We start from the raw sequence: 15,421 nt of genomic DNA, 5'->3' as shown, positions 1-15,421 counted from the left end.
ATCGTACCTGAGTCTTGGCTGACTGAAGGAACGGGAGACGAACTGACCCTCTCTCTCACACACACACACCAAGTTACTTTTCCTTCATAACATTCCTGGGAGATGTAATGGATGGTGTCCTCCGTTTCCAGAGCATGTTTCCAGCAGACCAGCTCCTTCTGAACACGACTCTGTCCCTACGAAAGGTGGGAGTCTCTCAAACTGAGGTTGGGACCCACAGAAGGGGGATGACAGGCCGACTCACGTTTCGCTATAAAATCTTTATAACTCGTGACTCCGCCAGGGATCAGTTTCAGAATCGAGCAACTTGAAAAGGGGGACATCAAATAGCAAGATTTTTCTTTTTGTTTTGTTTAAATAAAAGGAGGGCCATGGTGAAAAAAAACATTGACTCGTGGATAAAATTGCTAGCCAACCCCCATTACTGAGTCTTCATTAATAAAAAAACTCAAAATCAGATTTTAACCAATATTGTTTCAGACACCGAAACTTATGCATTTTTTGTTTGGAAAATAGGTTTTATGTGATTGAGACAAATTCATTGTGCATAGCTACTTTCTCATTTAAGTTGGGAGAGGCTTTTTTAAAGCAAGGATATATATTATGGATGAGCTTTACATTTTTTAAAATTGAACGAGGGGTTGGAAAGGGGAAAAGAGAGAGAGACAGAGAGAGGGAACTATAGGGAGACAGCAGTATTAGTGAGGTCTATAAAATGTGTGCCTGTGAACATAGACTGTGACCCAGAGCTGGGATAATGTATAATGCAGAGCCATTAAAAACCTCTCACATATTGAGAGGTTCCATCCAACGATTCTGCGAGTATTGATGTCCTTGGTAACAACGCCGTGTTGCTGTTTTTTTCGAAAAAGGAAAACGCAATTAAATTAATGCAGTCATCCCTTATTCATAAAGTTATCAGTTTTCAGTGTCATTAAGGGACAAGGCAGACAGAGGCAGTCAGTCAGTTCATGTGTGTTTATGTATTATTAAAATAACACACACACACACACACATTAATTCTTACCGTCTGGGAGTTTTTCTGATAGCAAATCAGGCTTAGCTTTTTGATGTGTATATCTAGATAGAAAACACAGACTCGCTTTAACGTCGAGTTCCCTCGGAGTCCTCAAATGAGTCGGTTAGAATCGATCCGATTGCTCTGTCAGTCCTGCGGGGTGAAGAGGTCGAGGTGTCCTCCTGTATGTGCCATGTCCGGGGGTGCTGAGTCGAGTCGAGTCGAGTCCGGGAGAAACGCTGCGGACCCCAGGCACCAATGCATCCTTTACACGCGAGAGAGAGAGAGAGAGACACACACACACACCGACAGCCCTCAACCTCTGTCCTTTCTGCACTGGAAGAGAATCAGCGACTTGTGTGTTGGGGCTTTTGTTTTAGTGGTGTAGATGGATGGGGTGGTTCGCTTTCCCCTCACAAATCCGACACATATTGCCTCCCCAAAACAAAATTGCAACTCAAATAAAAGAGGGTAGCAAAGCCGGAGAAAGTGAGAGTCTCTTTCGGCTGGTGACGTGTCTCCCAAATCCGCGCCCCTTTCAAAACCAAGGAGGGAAGAAAACTTCCACTTAATTCCATTTGATTCCCATTATTTGCAGGGACACCAGGGAGGAGGAGAGGTTATTAGCAATCACCGCAGACTTCTGTTTTCGAGGCTTTTTTTTGGTGGGGGAAAATGTTGCTTTTAAAAGTTTGAGAAATTGAAGTGAAAAAAGGAGTCGAGTGAGTCAGTCCTGGAGTGAGTTTCACCTCGGGCACTGAAACGGGTAAAGCTGATCTTTCGCTTCTCTCCCTCTGCTTTGCAAGTGAACTGAGGCGGTGAACGCGCTGGTGTGGGGGGGGGGGGGCGGGGAGAGAAATGTAGAATTAAACAGAGGGCGAGGTGCAAACAAGCCTCTCTCTCTCGCAGCTGCAGAAGCAGTGCCCAGGGACCACCTGCCTGCACTGGCCTCTCGATAGGAGCCCGGTGCACCGTGCACCCGACAGGGACACCCACAGCACTGTGCAACCTCTTGGGGGGCACCCACAGCACTGTGCAACCTCTTGGGGGGCACCCACTGCATCATGCACCCTACAGGGACACCCACAGCACTGTGCAACCTCTTGGGGGGCACCCACTGCATCATGCACCCTACAGGGACACCCACAGCACTGTGCAACCTCTTGGGGGGCACCCACAGCACTGTGCACCCTATAGGGAACCAACAGCATTGCCCCTTCTATAAGGACAGAGGTTGAGGGCTGTTGGTGTGTGTGTGTGTGTGTGTGTCTCTCGCGCGTGTAAAGGATGCATTGGTGCCTGGGGTCCGCAGCGTTTCTCCCGAACTTGACTCAACTCAGCACCCCTGGACATGGCACATACAGGAGGACACCTCGACCTCGTCACCCCACAGGACTGACAGAGCACTCTGAACGAACTCATAGCTCTGGCTCCACTATAGGTAGCCATATTACGGCAGCCCTTTAGGTAATCATTGCAATGCCTCCACTATAGGTAGTGCTGCCCCCTCACCCCCATCCCTACAGCACTGCTCCACCCCATAGATAACCATAGAACCAACCCTGTCTATTGATACCCATACCACTGACCCCTCTTTAGGTACCGATAGGACTGACATTGGACTGAGTGACTTGATAGCCATTTAAGATCAACCATGTTACTGTGGGTCTGGAGTTATCCATGGGCCAGACCAAGTAAGGATGGCAGATTTAACTCCGAGGGATATTCATGAACCAAGTGGGTTTTTCCAACAATTGGTAATGGTTGTCATGCTCACCATGTCTGAGACTAGATTTCAATTCCAGATGCATTCATAAACTTCCACTAAATTAGGTCGCAACTGAATTTCAATTCCACCAACTGCTGCAATGAGATTTGAGCTCAAATCCCCTGAGTCTTAAAGCAGGCTTCTTAATCCAGTGAGATTACCATTACACCACCAAGCCTAACCAACTACCACACACAATAGTAATGAAATGAATCAAGCCAGCAATCTCAACTGTCAGGAGGACTTACATCTATATTATGCCTTTCAGAATCTCATGATATTTCAAAGCACTTTACAACCACTTTCTAACCAACTATATCATTCCCTGTTGTAATATAAAGTGACTTCAGAGCCTATTTGTGCATTACAAGCTCTCAAAGACAGCAGCAACAAGATGACTAACCAGATCATAAAATGTGAGGCTGGATGAACACAGCAGGCCAAGCAGCATCTCAGGAGCACAAAAGCTGACGTTTCAGGCCGAGACCCTTCATCAGAGAGGGGGATGGGGAGAGGGAACTGGAATAAATAGGGAGAGAGGGGGAGGCGGACCGAAGATGGAGAGTAAAGAAGATAGGTGGAGAGAGTATAGGTGGGGAGGTAGGGAGGGGATAGGTCAGTCCAGGGAAGACGGACAGGTCAAGGAGGTGGGATGAGGTTAGTAGGTAGATGGGGGTGCGGCTTGGGGTGGGAGGAAGGGATGGGTGAGAGGAAGAACCGGTTAGGGAGGCAGAGACAGGTTGGACTGGTTTTGGGATGCAGTGGGTGGGGGGGAAGAGCTGGGCTGGTTGTGTGGTGCAGTGGGGGGAGGGGACGAACTGGGCTGGTTTAGGGATGCAGTAGGGGAAGGGGAGATTTTGAAACTGGTGAAGTCCACATTGATACCATATGGCTGCAGGGTTCCCAGGCGGAATATGAGTTGCTGTTCCTGCAACCTTCGGGTGGCATCATTGTGGCACTGCAGGAGGCCCATGATGGACATGTCATCTAGAGAATGGGAGGGGGAGTGGAAATGGGAGGGGGAGTCCCATTCTCTAGACCATTTCCACTCCCCCTCCCATTCTCCAGATGACATGTCCATCATGGGCCTCCTGCAGTGCCACAATGATGCCACCCGAAGGTTGCAGGAACAGCAAGTCATATTCCGCCTGGGAACCCTGCAGCCATATGGTATCAATGTGGACTTCACCAGTTTCAAAATCTCCCCTTCCCCTACTGCATCCCTAAATCAGCCCAGTTCGTCCCCTCCCCCCACTGCACCACACAACCAGCCCAGCTCTTCCCCCCCACCCACTGCATCCCAAAACCAGTCCAACCTGTCTCTGCCTCCCTAACCGGTTCTTCCTCTCACCCATCCCTTCCTCCCACCCCAAGCCACAGCCCCATCTACCTACTAACCTCATCCCACCTCCTTGACCTGTCCGTCTTCCCTGGACTGACCTATCCCCTCCCTACCTCCCCACCTATACTCTCTCCACCTATCTTCTTTACTCTCCATCTTCGGTCCGCCTCCCCCTCTCTCCCTATTTATTCCAGTTCCCTCTTCCCATCCCCCTCTCTGAAGGGTCTAGGCCCGAAACGTCAGCTTTTGTGCTCCTGAGATGCTGCTTGACCTGCTGTGTTCATCCAGCCTCACATTTTATTATCTTGGAATTCTCCAGCATCTGCAGTTCTCATTATCTCTGACTAACCAGATCATCTGTTTAAGCTGTTAATTGTGGGGTAATTATTTTCCTGGACACCAAGGGAAACTGTTCTTGTTGATGAATAAATCAAACTGTGCACCGAATGTTGACACAATGGTTGGTGCCTGTAGATTCCATCCCTATGAGAATTCTGAACATCAGTCAGGCATCTAGGGTCAATGCACACAGATATATTGGTTAAATAAAACAGAGAACTGCTGATGCTGGAAATCTGAAACAAAAACAGAAATGTCTGCAGATACTCAGCAGGTCTGGCAGCATCTGTGGAGAGAAATAGAAACAGGGTTAACATTTCACATTCCTTGTCAGAACTCCAGATACTGGTTCACTGAGAGTCCTCTTTCCTTCCTCTTGCATAGAGGCAGAGATCTCTGCAAGTGACTCTGCAGCTTCTGATTGTGGTTTGGGGAGAATTTCTCTTTGCCCCAGTTCCCACTCAAGGAACAGCGTCTTCAAGTTTACAAGGAGGCTTGGTAAATTGGAGAATAGAATTGTTTCCATCAGTATGTTGTTTAAGACTAGGGGAATATAAATAGTCTCAAAGAATTGTAACTAAGAATTCAGAAGAAATGTCCTCAATCAATGAGGGATAAGGACATTGAACTGGCCACAACAGGTTGTAAGTGAGGTAAATAGCATTGATCTATTTAAGGGGAAGTTAGTTTAGTATATAAGGAGTAATGGCTCACCATGTCCTTCTCCAGGGCAATTAGGGACGGCCAGTAAATCCTGGTCGCGCCAGTGATGTTTATATCCTATGAATGATTAAGAAAGCATTGGCAAGGTGAGAGGAAGTTCATTGTGGCATTCAGGTGGATTATAAACTACTAGCATTCAGTAGGTGGAGTGAATGGTCTTCTTCAGTGCTTATCCCAATGTGAACATTTAAAATAGGACCAGGAGTAGACCATTCAGCCCCTTGAATTTGATGACATGCAAAAAAAGATCATTACTGATCTGTTTGTGTTTCAAGTTCCACATTCCCACCTACTCCCAATATCTCTGATTCTCCTGTCTAGCAAAAATCTATCTACCGATGTCTCAAAGATGTTCAATGCCAGGTGGAGGGTGGTGAGGTGAATGATGCTGGGTGGAAGACTCCAGAAACAGAGCCAAGTTTTGACATTCCAATCGAGAACCCTTGCTAGAATTATTGGAGACCTGAAATTGATTTCAATTGATTTTATGGTGTGAGTCCTGGTTAATGACTTTTCCTTCAAATAATAAAAGTCCAATCCACAAAAAAAGTTAGTTAGTTCCTAACTACAGGTAGCCACTAGTTCATTTTGTTTGCATGGCACAGCTTGATCATTGGAAAGCAATGTAACCAGAATGATTTGGTAAAGTGACAGAATAGATGGTGAAGCTATAAAACGTAGGAGCAGAATATGTCATTCAGCTCATTGAGTCTTCATCATTCAATGACACTGTGGCTGATCGGACTTCTCTTTCCTGTCTTTCTCCCATAACCCCTGATTCCCCTAAAGTTCAAAAATCTGTATATCTCAATTTACGATATATTTTATAACCCAGCCTTGAATAGCCCTCTTTGGTAAAGAATTCAACAGACTCAATGCTCAGAGAGAAGAAATACTCCTCATCTCTGTCTTAAACAGGCCACTCTTTATTCTGAGATAATGCCCCTTTGTTCCTCGACTCTCCCGTAAGCGGAAATAACATATCCAAATCTGTTTTTAAATATTCACTCACGGGATGATGGCGGTGCTGGCTAGACCAGCATTTATTGCCCACATTGTTTGCCCAGAGACCAGTTAAGAGTCAAAAACATGACTGTGGGTCTGGAGTCACATGTAGGCCAAACCAGTTAGGGATGGCAGTTTCCTTCCCTAAAGGGCATTATTGCTCCAAATGAGTTTTTGCAACAATTGACATTAGATTCTTGGTCATCATTAGACTCTTATTCCAAATTGTTTTTAATTGAATTCAGATTCCACTATCTGCCATGAACATTCACTGTGTCTCTAGGTTAACAGTCCAGCAATAATACCCCAAAGTGATTGTCCCCCCATCTACCCTGTCAAGTACCCTAAGAATTTTCTAAGTGTCAATACGGTCCTTTCTCATTCTTGTAAGCTTCAATGAGAACAGGTCCAAACTTCTCAACAAATCCTTGATAGAATCTAACTGTTTCCAGTGATCGTAAAGATGAATTAGATTAGATGAGATTACATTTATTTATTTGTCACATGTACTAAGTATGGGAATACCTAAGAACAGTGAAAGTGCACTGGCACCTACTTTGTTACAAAAACCAGAATTAAAAGATTTAACAGAGCCAAACGGTAAGCAAGACAAAAATGCCCATCCCAAGTGGGTATTTGAAACAATTGACAATGAATTATTGGTCGTCGTTAGACTCTTACTTCTAGATTTTTAAAAAATTGAATTCAAAATATCACAATCTGCCACAGCAGGATTTGAACCCAGGTCTCCAGAACATTGCCTGGGACCATGGATTAGCAGTCTAACAATAATACCACTAAGCTATTCATGAAATTATGGTACAGTGCTAGTGCTTTTGCCTCTGTGATAAAATGTCTAGGTTCAAAATCTTGACTGCCCCAGACATATGTCGGAACAGTACGGCTTAAATAAATAAATACATGCCATAACGAATTCAAAGCAATTGCTTCATCCAGATAGAGGTGAGTACGTGGAAATGGTCACTGCTAGGGGTAGTTAAGACTTATAAAGCAAATTGCACATTGTGCCTTTAGGACAGCTCAAAACACTTTGTGGCCAACAAACTCCTTTCGATGTGTCGTCACAATTGCAGTATAGGACATGTGATAGCCATTCAGCAAAATCCAACCAATAGCAATACAGATATAGCAAGGATGGGCTCTCCCACGTTACCTTCACAGGAGACCATTCCCAGCCAAATTCCATCCGGAATGAGCTCTGAAAAAATAATTTGAAAGGATCAAACTTTGAATTTCTCAATAAATGTCACAGTTCCAGGCAATTAATTACTTCCAGAGCCAAGCAGTTTGTCTGAGGGCTGACCTTATAGAGGCTAATGAAATCCTGAGGGGCATGGGTTGGGTGAATAGCCAAACTCTTTGCCCCAGGGTGGGGGAGTCCAAAACTAGAGTGGCATAGGTTAAAGGTGAGAGGAGAAAGATTTAAAAAGGACCTGAGGGTTAACTTTTTCACACAGAGGGTGGTGTGTGTAGGGGACGAGCTGCCAGAGGAAGTGGTGGAGGCTGGTACAATTACAACATTAAAAGGCATCTGGATGGGTACATGAGTAGGAAGGGTTCAGAGGGATATGGGCCAAATGCTGGCAAATGGCACTAGGTCATATTGGGATGTCTGGTTGGTGTAGGTCAGTTTGACTGAGGGGTTAATTTCCATGCTTTATGACTCTATGACTCAATAACACATTGCTCCTGAACATTTCCTTCACTAGGTTTTAGCCTTTGTTACAAAACAAAAATGTTTGGGATGTTTTAACTCACTAAGATGATAAATAATGTGTCAGCTCTTACACAGCAGAAGCACTCCCATGTTTGAGTCAGAAGATGATGTGCTTAAGCGTCACTCATTGAGTACAAGATCCAGGCTGACACTCGCAGTCACGCACCGAGGGTGTGCTGCACTGTTTGTCACATGAGATGGATGAGCAAGGCGCAACTTTACCCTCTCAAGTGGATGTCGAAAATCCCACCACACCATTTCAAAGAGGAATAGGGCGAAGTCTCCCCAGGTCTCTCTGCTACATCATTGTCCAGATGAACTGGTGATCGATCATACTCCTGATTGTGAGAACTTGCTGTGCATGGTTTGTTTACAGTGTTTCTAACATTATAACAGGCTCCCAAAGGGTGGAGGCACGTTGCTTAAGCTGCCTCATGCTAGACTCCTCGAAACAACAAACTCTCCCGTGAGCTCAGTCATTGCAGGAAACATTTTTGCATTGTCCTCAAAGTAGCCCTGAGGAGGTCAAGCATCCTCTTCTGATTCAGGGGAGTCCCTGGCTTCTGATCAACCAGAACTGAGAAGGTTGATTTGCGAATGCACCGAATAGCACCAATTGAGGAGCTCCACCGCGAGTAGTCAGGGTGTCAGATGGAGCACACAAACCTCCAACAAATTCACCTTCCCTTCGGTCACCATGTGAATCCCCATGTGCCAGAATCTGAAGACTGCTTCTCAGCCATCCTGGATCCCATCGAACTGGTGTTGAAGCGAATCATCCTCATGCACAATGGACTGCACAAGAAAACAGCAACAACTACTTGAAAAGTTTTTTTAAAAATTTATTCCCAGGATGTGGTGTTGCTGGCTAGGCCGACATTTATTGCTTGTCCTGAATGGGCCAGGGAGCAGTTAAGAGTTGAACACATTACTGTGACTCTGGACTCAGATTGGGTAATGTTAGCAGATTCCTTTCCCTGAAGGTCATTAATGACCCAGATAGGTTTTCGCAACAATTAATAGTGTTTCTATGGTTGCAATTGACCTAATATTTCATTCCAGATTTTTATTTAATTCAAATTCCACCACTTGAACCCAGGTCCCCAGAGCATGACCTGGCTTTCTGATTAACAGCCTAGGTAAACCGCCAGCTAATCACCTCCTCAAATTGTCTGGAATGCACTTTGGGATGCCCTGAGGTTGTGATAGGGACTATATAAATGCAAGCCACACGTAATAATTTTCATACCATTTCCATTGTTAAATTTACTGTTTATTTTCTGTAGATAATGAAGGTTGCTGAGCCAGTACTGCAACACAACAGCCACAAGATGAACACTTCATCTGCTTTTGTTTGGTCATGTTGACAGAAGGAACAAACACTAGCCCAGGATCCCATGATAACCTGCTGCACTTCTTCAAATAGAGACAGGCGCTCTGTCATATCCATTCGAAACATGGGATCAGACAGATCCAGATCTCGATTTTTGTTTATTTGCATTTTATGGGGCTGTATGCCACTGGGAAAATAGTGTTTGTGATAAAGGTACACCAACACAAGTAAATCTAAGAATCATACAGTAACAAGAGACCATTCAGCCCTGTGCATCTATACCAGCTCTGTGAAAGAGCTATCCAACTAATTACACTCTACTCCCACGGCTCTGCAATTTTCTCTTCTGTACACATTTATAACCAATTCCTTTTGGAAAGTTTGTAACAATCTGCTCCCAGTCCAGGCAAAGCATCCCCGATCATAGCAACTCACTCATGTTAAAGTAAAGTCAAACAGCACGTCAAAGGAAGGAGGTTGGAATGGCAGAGAAAGATAGAAGGGTTGGTTGAGTGGAAATTGGTGCTTGTCCTGGAGCAGAGTGCTGGGCTGGTGGTGGGAAAGATGCTGGGGAGAAAGGAGGAGATGTAACAGCTCATTACATAGATGGGGAAGTTTCAAATGGTTGGCAAATCCAATTGTTTAAAGAAAACCAAGCTTCAAAATTATTGGCTCTCCACGTAACATGATAAGATACATGGGAGCAGAGAAAGGCCATTCAGCTTCCCAAGCAGGCTCCACCATTCAATGAAAGCATGGCTCATATAGACTTGTAGGAGAGAAAAATTGACAGTATTATTATAAGAAGCAATTTAAGAATATTTACTCAAAACAAAACAAGTTAATCGCCAGGTAACATCATGTTATGATATACAGTGCAATACTCTCTGTATGGAAGTAGAGGGTGCCTAAGCATGGCCAAATATTGGATATATGAGGTCAATTCCACTTTATGAAGTTATTCACAAGGCATGGCCAAGCTTCATTCTTTTAGTATTGTCATGGATCAAGCCATTAGAGAGATAGTGGAGTCCTGGTGATGCCATGGACAAGTCAGCTAGAGGACCATGTTAACACTGTATAGATGTGGGTTCAAATCCCACCTTGTCAATTGTTGGAGTTTAAAATTCAGTGAATTAATCTGGAACAAAAATAGTGATCATAAAATTGTTGATGATTTTGTTTGAACTCTACCTGCCTTTTAGGAATGAAAATCTGCCATCCTTACCAAGTCTTCATGTGACTCAGGACCTACAGAGGTGTGTGGTTGTGTGTGCAAAGGCACAGCAAGCCATTCTGCTCCTGAACCACAAGTGGTGACACTCACATTCTGTGAACAAACAAAACCAATTAAATGTCAATTTCACTCTGACTTATAACCACTTGCACTGAAACAGCAATTTGGATGCAGGAGGATGTTCCCAGTGTGCTCTGTGTTTGGACTTTAGATTTAGATTTTATCGTCACGTGTACTCAAGTACAGAAGTACAGGAGTACAATAAAAAATCTTCAATGTTACCAAATGACATACCACCTTAGATACAGAGGTACCTGGGAACAAAAATCTCAGGGACAAAGTCAAAGAAACAAAGATAAAAATATTAAGCATCACAGACTTTCGTAGAATAAGTAGAAAATAAAGAAATAAGGTAATAGTTAACATTAAAGCCCTTCCTAATATGAACTAGAAAAATAAAAAAATAAAGTTAAAGTTATCAGGTGTCTGTAGGAGAGATGACCTAACACTTGAGCCCATAGTTTCATCTGAGGAGGCACGGATGGTGCAGTGATTGTGAATCTGGTGCAGGGAAGGTTGGTGTGTCATTGACAATACATGATTTGGTGGATGTTATCTGAGCGGAAACAAAACAGGAATTGCTGAAAAGCCTCAGCAGGTCTGGCAGCATCTGTGAAGGAGAAAACAGAGTTAATGTTTCTAGTCCAGTGACCCTTCCGTAGAACTGCACAGATCTCAGTAAGGTGTTCGACAAGTTTCTGCACGGTAGACTGGTTAGCGAGGTTAGATCATATGGAATCCAGGGAGAGCTGGCCATTTGGATACAAAATCGGCTCAAAAGGTAACAGAGGCTGATGGTTGAAGGTTGTTTCTCGGGCTGGAGGCCTGTAGCGAGTGGTCTGCCCCAAGGATAGGTGCTGGGTCCACTGCTTTTTATCATTTATATAAATGATTCAGATGCACAGTTTTGGCCAAGCTTACTGCACACAAAACCCAGGCCACATGTAAAACAGAAATGAATTGGCTTTTCTTTTCAAGCAATCAGGTTTTGCACTGCACATCACTGCGAAATTTCGATTTGAAAATCAGACATTTTGTAATGCAGAAATATTTTATTAGCTAGCACCTATGTGACCAGGAGTGTGCTGGGTGATCAAATATTTGGATAATCAAGAGGCATACACATAAACGCAGTGAACTTTGACCAAGCGAGGTTTTGAGGCATTAAGGTCCCTCAAAAAGTCCATGTAAAAATATCAGCACGCCTCCTAAAATCAATATAAAGACATTCAGTAAGTAATACAAATGTAATGCAGGGGCTATACACTATTGTATTTTATTTACAGCATGAACAAACCCAGGTGAGGTGCCGGAGACTGGAAGATGGCTAATGTTCAGATGGTGGTGTATGTATGGGATGAGCTGCCAAAGGAAGTGGTGGAGGCTGGTACAATTACAACACTTAAAAGGCATCTGGATGGAAATATGAATAGGAAGGGTTTCGAGGGATATGGTCTAAATGCTGACAAATGGGACTAGATTAGTTTAGCATATCTGGTCGGGGTGGTCGAGTTGGATTGAAGGGTAAATTTCCATGTTGGACAGCTCTTTGACTGTCTCTAAAGGTGGAAGAAAAACCTGGGAACTATAGATCAGTGAGCCTCATGTCAGTATTCAGTAAGTTTATGGAGGGTATTCTAAGGGACAGGATTTACACGTATTTGGAAAGGCAAGGACTGATTAGGGATAGTCAACATGGCTTAGTGCATGGGAAATCGTGTTTCACTAATTTGGTTGACTTTTTTGAAGAAATAACAAAGAAGATTGATGAAAGCAGAGTGATGAACATAGTCTGTATGGATTTCAGCAAGGCATTCGACATAGTTCCGCATGGTAGATGGGTTAGCGAGGTTCGATCATATGGAATCCAGGACAGGTAGCCATTTAGATACAAAATTTGCTTGAAGGTAGGGACAGAGAGTAGTGGTGGAAGGTTGTTTCTTGGACTGGAGGCCTGTGACCAGTGGTGTGTCACAAGGATCGGTGCTGGGTCCACTGCTTTTGTCATTGATGTAAATGATTTGGAGGTGAATACATGAGGAATGGTTAGTATGTTTGCAGATGACTCCAAAATTGGTGATATAGTGGACAGTGAAGAATGTTATCTCAGAGTACAATGGGACATCGATCAAATGAACCAATGGGCACAGGAGTGGCAGATCATGTTTGATTTAGATAAATGTGAGGTGTTGCATTTTGAAAGGGCAAATCAGGGCAGGAATTATATACTTAATGGTAAGGTCCTGGTGGGCCGTTGCCGATCAACGAGACATTGGGGTGTAGGTTCATAGTTCCTTGAAGGTGGATTCACAGGACATGGGAGTGAAGAGGGTGTTTGGTACGCTTGCCTTTATTGGTCAGTGCATTGAGTGTAGGAATTGGGAGGATCATGTTGTGGCTGTACAGCACATTAGCTAGGCCACTTTTGGAATACTGCGTTCATTTCTGGTCTCCCTGCTATAGGAGGAATGGTGTGAAACTTGAAACAGTTCAGAAAAGATTCACAAGGATATTGCCAGGGTTGGAGGGTTCGAGCTATAGGAAGACGCTGAATAGACTGGTGCTATTTTCTTTTAAATATCGGAGACTGAGGGTGGCCTTGTAGAGGTTTTTAAGTTCAGAAGGGGCATGGATAGGGTGAATAGTCATGATCTTTTTCCCAGGGTAGGCAAGTCCAATACTAGACGGCATAGGTTTAAGGTGAGAGGTAAAGATTGAAAAAGGACCTATGGGGCAGACTTTTCACACAGGGGGCATTGCGTGTATGGAATGAGTTGCCAGAGGAAGTGGTGGAGGCTGGTACAATGGCAATATTTAAAAGGCATTTGGATGCGTATATGAAAAGGAAGAGTTTAGACGAATATGGACAAAATATTGGCAAATGGGACTAGATTTATTAGGACATCTAGTTGGCATGGATGAGTTGGACAAAGACTCTGTATGAATCATTTATCTCTATGATTCTATGACTCTGTGAATACTCCAACATTGTGGTAAATCGTGGTATTTGCAGCATATAATTTTTGCTGGTTTACCGTGAGAGTTGGTTGATGAGGTGCTCATTAAAACAAAGTTTGCTGCAGTTGTGTTTTTTTTCCTTTACTCATTCACAGGATGAGTGTGTCTCTGGCTAGGTAGCATTTATTGCCAATCCCTAATTTCCCAGAGGGCAGTTCAGAGTCAACTGTGTTGCTGTGGACTTGGAGTCACATATTGGCCAGACCAGGTAAGGATGGCAATTTCCTTCCCTAAAGGACAATAGTGAACCAGATGGGCTTTTCCCCAACAATCAATTCATGGTCATCATTAGATTCTTAATTCCAGATATTTATTGAATTCAGATTCCATCATCTACTGTGGTTGGATTTGAACCCAGATCCCCAGAACCTAAACCAGTTTCAAAATCTCCCCTTCCCCCACTGCATCCCTAAACCAGCCCAGTTCATCCCCTCCCCCCACTGCACCACACAACCAGCCCAGCTCTTCCCCTCCACCCACTGCATCCCAAAACCAGTCCAACCTGTCTCTGCCTCCCTAACCGGTTCTTCCTCTCACCCATCCCTTCCTCCCACCCCAAGCCGCACCCCCATCTACCTACTAACCTCATCCCACCTCCTTGACCTGTCCGTCTTCCCTGGACTGACCTATCCCCTCCCTACCTCCCCACCTACACTCTCTCCACCTATCTTCTTTACTCTCCATCTTCGGTCCGCCTCCCCCTCTCTCCCTATTTATTCCAGTTCCCTCTCCCCATCCCCCTCTCTGATGAAGGGTCTAGGCCCGAAACGTCAGCTTTTGTGCTCCTGAGATGCTGCTGGGCCTGCTGTGTTCATCCAGCCTCACATTTTATTATCCCCAGAACATTATCTGGGTCTCTGGATTTACAGTCCAGTTGATAATACCACCACACCATCACCTCTCCCAGTTGTAATGTAACCCCCCATGCAGTCTCCCCAAAATTCTATTTCCCTCTGAATATTCTCATTACTTTGTCTCTCTCTCCCCAAATGGTAGATGCCAACTGACTTTTCAGTGTTAAGTGAGAGGGCCAGGAATAATCATTTCCACCTATTTGGGCTCAGCAAAACTTCGCAGGAGGTGAGCGGGAACGCTGCTGAAAAGAGAGCTGTGTCGCTGAAGCTCTTCATCTTGCACTCATCAGGACACATGCAAGAATGCTAAATTTCAAACGATCACAACAATTTATACTACAGGAGAAAAAGGCATTGGTTAGTTGAAAACTTGACTCTGTTTAGCTGGGACGTTGCCATGGAGAAAGCAATATGGAACTCTGTTCCCCAAGTTCCTAAGTAACTAAAAAATTAATGAGGGTTGGAACCAATTCCTTTTAGCTGCAAACAATGGGAACGGGAACGGACTGCGTGTCACTTTCAGCAAATGCAAATGAGCCACTTTACGAGACTAACTGTTTTCCTTATATTACTGGTTTAAAATAGAAGCTACGTTCCTGGGTCTGCAAGGGCTGAAAAGAAAAATTGCTGGAAATCACAGAGGGTCAGGCAGCATCCTTGGAGAGAGAGCAAACTAATGTTTTGGATCTAGATGATTCTTCATCAGAGCTAACGTGAAGTTCAGAAAGGAGGTGGGGAGGTGGCGTACTGGGGGAGAAAGGATGTTGATCGTTCAGATTAAATGATTGGAATGTGAGAATGGCTGAACAATGGTGTGTCTAACTGCCAGCCTGGAAAGAACATACAGTCCCACTGGAGTTGGGGGGAAGGGAAGAGAGGACAGGGTTGAGACCATCAGAGCTGGAGAGGGGTGCTGATGGCACACACTTTTATCCATAGGACTGGGCAGGACTGCAAAGTGTTTCTGGGGCTTATCTGAGAGGCTC

The 15,421-nt window shown here is 44.4% G+C and overlaps 1 protein-coding gene across 2 annotated transcripts in view; it reads right to left on the bottom strand.

The window, feature by feature from the left end:
- The window catches only part of LOC125447208 (neurotrophin-4-like), a 63,866-nt gene extending 62,373 nt beyond the window's left edge, over nucleotides 1-1,493 (bottom strand). For both annotated transcript variants that reach the window (XM_059640554.1, XM_048521436.1), the window contains exon 1: nucleotides 1,028-1,493. The gene's annotated coding sequence lies outside the window, so the exon portion shown is untranslated. The remainder of the gene's footprint in view (nucleotides 1-1,027) is intronic.
- Between the last annotated feature and the right edge of the window lie 13,928 nt (nucleotides 1,494-15,421).

This window comes from Stegostoma tigrinum, chromosome 38, assembly GCF_030684315.1.
Source record: "Stegostoma tigrinum isolate sSteTig4 chromosome 38, sSteTig4.hap1, whole genome shotgun sequence".
Classification (NCBI taxonomy): domain Eukaryota; kingdom Metazoa; phylum Chordata; class Chondrichthyes; order Orectolobiformes; family Stegostomatidae; genus Stegostoma; species Stegostoma tigrinum.
The sequence above is the reverse complement of the archived record's forward strand: the minus strand, read 5'-3'. Positions and strand labels throughout refer to the sequence as shown.